The sequence below is a fragment of the Monopterus albus genome, unplaced genomic scaffold, assembly GCF_001952655.1.
Source record: "Monopterus albus unplaced genomic scaffold, M_albus_1.0 scaffold130.1, whole genome shotgun sequence".
In the NCBI taxonomy this organism is placed as follows: Eukaryota; Metazoa; Chordata; class Actinopteri; order Synbranchiformes; family Synbranchidae; genus Monopterus; species Monopterus albus.
The window spans coordinates 501,255-507,254 of record NW_018128010.1 but is presented as its reverse complement, the minus strand read 5'-3'; positions in this window follow the sequence as shown (position 1 = coordinate 507,254).

Genomic DNA, 6,000 nt, shown 5'->3' with positions numbered 1-6,000 from the left:
TCCTTATATAACGCATTCTTCTTTTTACATGCATTCTGTAATCCCTTACTCATCCACAGTTTCCCACTAATTCCTTTTGTTTTTATACTGCTTACGAGTACAGTTCCTGTCATATACTTTCTTAAATATATTTAAAAGTTGTTCATATGCTTTATCTAAGTAAATGGTTGGTTTTACAACTGGAAATCAGACAAATCGGAACATGATAAGGTTGTGGCTGAATAACAACAAAAATCTGCATGCAGCTTGTTTGTACAACTGCCATGTAAAGACGTTTGTTGTTAAAAGAATCACACAAAGTATAATTGGGACCATGGTGGAGTCACTCCAGGTCAAAGAAAGTGTAAAAACAGCTTAGCATTATTCTGTTGCATGCCATCAAAACAGAGCAGAAACACAAATATTAACAGCCAGACCCTGAAGTTCAACAAGTCCAAACAAAGCTCCAGAAATCAGTTCATTCAGTGGCCCGTTATTGCACTTTATGAGGACCATAGTTATGGCTCAGAAGGGCCCTATTCACCTATAAATTTAAATGTCCTCTAGTGTGTTATCACCTTGGATCTCTGACATGAAATAGAAAACTTAATATACATAGTTTGGACCTGACATTGTCAAGACTGTGATGAGAATCTAGTAATTGTTATTATTAGCTTGCTTGCATGATTAACAAGATTTAATTTTATATTTCATTTTTGGTGTCAGTACTGCATAGAGGTAAGTAAAAGTAAAATATGTACAGTTTAATATGTGATAGTTTAATAAGAAGAGAGATGAAAATAACTCATGTCTTCTTCTGGTATACTTCCTTATGTCTGTCAAGCCTTGTTTTTATAGGTCCAGATTTATGTTCCATAGATGGATAGTGCTTGAAAGTACTGTTAAATCAGGTGCTAAGGCTGAGTTTCACAGCTGCAACAGCTGGACTTTTTTGTTGTTTATCAGACCCATTCTCAATAGAAAATGTGTTTATGTGCCACTATGGGGCCAATTTCCCCCCTGGATACTTTATGATCATTCTCCCTGAGCACCTGTATATTTGCTGATGTATTGTATTCTTAAAGAAAATGCAGGTTGGCTGATCATTATGTGGGGAGACCTCTGAGATTTCAGTGGGTTCAGTATTTTGCTCTGAAACTGCCTGTGGCTGTTCTAATAGTGAAGGTCTACTAACCAGTCTTTCTTTGATTCGGTAAGAAAGGAACTGGAATCTATTTGCATTCAGTCAGGCTGACTCCCTAAGGGCTTTGCCCAACGCTGAGCCAGATTCCCATAGAGACATCAAACTAAATAAAATAATCCCAACTCTCACTAACAAGGTTATATCAACATGATATGTTCAAGCAAAAAACAGAGGGGACAATAAAACTATTTCTTTTAGCAAAGATTCTATGAAATATTGTGCAGAGAAGGATTTGATCAAGAAAAAAATATGAACAGTTGTTTTTTTATGATTTGTTTCAGCTTGGGATAAAACAGATACACACGCAAAGAGGAGGCGCTGACAGTAATGCTCATTCTTTTCCCAGACCTGAACCAAAGCTAGATCAGAAAGCTTACCAAAACATGTCATCTGACACCCAGCAGAGGTGTGGGTTTTGTCACTAACAAACCGAATACATTTTATGGTCATGCAGTTCATTTGTCATGGGGTATCTAACAGACTGATTTGAATCACTTGATCCTGCTTCACAAAAGAACCCACTGCCACAGATGTTCACTAAAGGTGACTGTCAAACAAAGTTGCAGAAATGTGATGAGAGAGTAGCTCATTTATTCAGACTGTTGACCTCAAACACCTGTTGTTTAGTTTCTGTCTAGTTTGAAAGTGGTGCTTGAGAAAAAGTCATGGAGCCACTTAAATCAATAATGATGTGTTTCTTCTTCCTGTCTGGTGCATGATCATGCATAGTAAATGTTGTGTTTAGGAGCTAAGGGTCAGGAGATGCATTCTAGTGAAACCTGCAGTTTTGGCCTGATAGTAGTGCACAGGGAATAACAGCCAGGTCCCCAGAATCACTAGTTTTCTTTGGTTTGCAATGGTACATGCACCGGCAAGAACAACTTTGTATTTTAGATTTTTAAGTGCATTTTAAGGAGTCATGGTTCTAAGCTTGGCTAGTCTAACCTGATAATGTACATTACAGTAAAATATTTACCTCTGTACTTTGCTGGTGTATTTTGAAATAGGAAAAGAGATTTGTGTTTTGGCAGAATGAGTTAAGGGAATGATGGTTTTCCTAAGTCTCTACAAGAAATTTCCCATTACAGAATCAGTGACAGGAACCACTTCATCATCACTACAGCAGCACACTGCTGTGAGTCATTATACTCTATAACCACAAAGTTCTTCATTTTCATTCAAGCCGTAACATTCTAGCCCATCATTCTAACAGACTGCAGCATCTTTTGACCACATTGGCATAATTACAACAGCTGTCATGATAAATTCTAATTAGTTGTCAGCTGTCAGCCTTAATAGCCCTTCATAAAAGTCCTAGGCCCCTAGCTTCCACCCAGCACCAGGCCTACAGTCCCATGTCAAAGTGTCATTTCCTACCTTGCACCCCACACAGTGTCATTTTTTTCTTACTAACACCCGTGCCGTCAAGATAACACATATACCTTTGTCCACCTGGGCATGTTAATGTAAAAGAGGGGCCTTTGTAGGCATTTTAGCACACTTAGTTTCATGAGAATGCAATAAGTTTCACCAGTGGACAACAAAAAGCCGGTCTAAGTCAACAGCTCCGCATCTTAAAGGCGCTGGATCAAGTTAGTGATAAGCGGGTGCATAAGGCGAGTACACTTTGCTTGCCACTTAGACAGGGATGCGCAGCAGTGAACCAAAATGCTACAGATTAAAAACAGAATGTATCAGAATTAAAATTGGTGCCTTGTACACCAAGTTATTTTAAATCATATAAATGGTTGATTATATTATGCATCAGAACTATTTGGTCATGATAATGATCAATGTAAATGGAAACTTGTTTGAACAATCCTGGCTCTACACATAGGTATTTAAATCACTCCGAACTGTGTAAATAACAATTACAGCATAACAAAATTATTTAAATATTATTAATGTGGAGTGTTGTCATCCCTTATTTTTTCACAGTGAAAGTGGCAACCCTACTCCTCCCTGTAAATGCATGGGTTTCCATCTGGAACTCTAGCTTCCTCTGACAGTCCAGAGACATGCGGATTAGGCTGACTGGTGATTCTAAATGAATGGTGGATGATGGCATTGTCATCCTGTAAGAGAGCATTCATTTATTCAAGCTTTTCCCATAATTTGTTACCATCTGCATATTGCTTTATAGATAAGCCAAAGCAATGAAGAATATATTCAGATTTTTCAAAATGTAAACACCTCATACATAAATGGTTGAATTCCTATCTAATCTCTGTCAACAATAGCTGCAACAAATCACCAAGGCAGAATGGAATTATGCCAAAAACAAACAAACAAACAAAGGTTCTGCAGCAGACCTATATGCCTGATGAAAGTAAATTAACAATGAAGACTTTAAATACAGTCATTTAATCATTGCAAATGTGAGACAAACATTAAAAAGGGGTGAAACAAAACAAAATGAAGTAAAGCCTGAAACACAAGAAGATGGCCTAGTAATGGGAAGCAGGTTGGACTGGTTGCTAAGTGACAAGGTCTAAGATGAGGGTCCATAGTTTTGGCCATGATTTTACAGGAAAAAAACATTTCTCCTCCCTAGTCTGAGCCACCCTCTTCCCCATAATGTTGTGGTTGTGATGCTGGCGGTGCAGGACAGGAGGCAGGCCTGGCCAAATGAGAAACAGACCCCCTTTACTCCAGTATAGCCTATTCCTCCCTGTGGCTTTTTGTTTTCACAGAAAAAAAAGAGTGCTCTCCAAAAATAGATTTGGGGCTCGCATGCCAATGGGTTTTGAAACCTTTTTTTCCACTCCCTCTAGTCACGCAACTAGCCTGGCAAGACCTTGAAGAGAAATCAAGGGAAAAAAACAGAACTCGGAAGAGACATGAATATCGAAGAGTAAGAAACTACTGTGGTAAGCTGAGGATAAACTATCCCTGGATCCTGGCCCTCTGCTGAGGGAAAAGGAGCACAGACTTGCATGCAGCTTGCAGGTATGCAGGGTTTATGGGTAATCCAAGTATTATCAGCAATACCTCTCTCTAGTCTAGCCTCATTTTAACGGGAAGGTAGCCTGGGCTTCTCCACAGAAGAGTCTGATCCTTACAAAAGGCCCTGCAGACAAAGCAGCTCAAACCCAAATGAAAAGATTCCAATTCTTCACAAGTGACTGGCCTCTGTAGCTGGTATTCATTTTTGTATCTGTCTGCCTAGGTTATAAAAGAAGATATCAGCCTATTTGGTAGCTTCAATAAAGAAAGCCCTTTTGAACATAATACAGTGAGTAGGTCCAGTGGCACAAGCTCTTTTGCAGAGGCCATGTTAAAACCATTATACTCTGTAGCTGTTATAGTCATTATTCCTTCAAGGCTACGTAAGAACTCTACTAGTAAAGAGCATGAACGTTCTCTGGTGCATCTGAAAAAGGACAAAGTTTTTGGCTACCTTTAATGACAGGTAGGTAGCCTGCAGAAATTTTTTAAATGAGGTGCTCCACAGATGGGTTTTTCTTGAATCTGAATCAACACTGGTCATTTGCAGGCTTGAGACTAAATCCATTTTATCTGTACATCACATTTTTAGACATTTTTAATTTTTCTTTTATGTTTTTTCCTTTTAGTTTTTCAGCTTTTACTCCATAGTGCAATACAGACAGACAGGAAAGCAGGGTGAGAAAGAGGAGGCGAAGAACAGAGGACAGTGATGTTCCTGTTCTTCAAGACCAAAAAGGGAAAAAGCCCTAATTTTCTACCAAAACTCAGTAAAGCAAAGCTTACATACATTACTTGCTCTTTGCGGCAAAAGGTACAGAACACATTAGATCCTGCGCCTTAGCTGGGAGTTCTAAATGAACAAAACCATATTTGACATATTTGTTTCTATGCAGACAGGTAATTTCTGAAAAAAGATCTTTGACTTTAGTGTTTAAATGATTACCATCTTTCAGGTCAATTGACACTCTTGGTTTTACTCAGCTGCCATTTGCATGAATAATTTTTTTCTGGCCAAAGAATCGACCATGTTTTTAGCAAAACTACATCACTGTGCCCATTTTCACGTGGTTTATTAAATAAATAGAATTTAAATCAGGCACTGTTTTGATGTAAACATAGCCTACCTGGTCAAGTAATAGATCAAGTTTGTACATAATTCATCATGCAGTATAGTTTTGCCTGGCTAGAACTCCATTGTGCCACATTCACAGATTTCTGTAGAAGCTCAACATTTGACTAGGAAATGGTAGAGACAAACACTGTGCATTATTCCATTACATTCTAAATGTATACAAGCATGTACCACATACAACATCAGACTTGCACTAATGGATATCTATCAAATTGTAACCTAGAATGCTACCGTCAAATAACATTTAATAAGAGGAAACAAATTATTTTTCTAAAGCTTTAATACCTTTTATTGTGTTCCTGATCAATGATATGCAAGAAAAGACAAACACTATAATCCTCTTCAGACATTCATAGGACCCCTTTGTTTTACAGACACATCTTTGAAACTCACATAAGGAAGATAAAACAATATGACGATACCAGATGTTTACCAATGTGGTACTATTAGAAAATGTAACCATGTAATTATGCAACCTTGCACACCTTTTTATATTATACAAGCAAAACAAGCTGCATCTGAATCTTAAAAGACCCAGTCATCGCTATCAGTAAAGGGCATGATGCTACCAGAGCAGTGATAACTTTTCACTTGCAAGATAAACAGAATATTGCATCTATTCAGAAGAGTGCTATACTGCTAACAAAAGGAAATCATTTGACAATGTTTTGACCGAAGCATGGAACTGATCAGTATGAATAACAACACTTTTGTTTTCCAGTAGGTTTAAGGATTT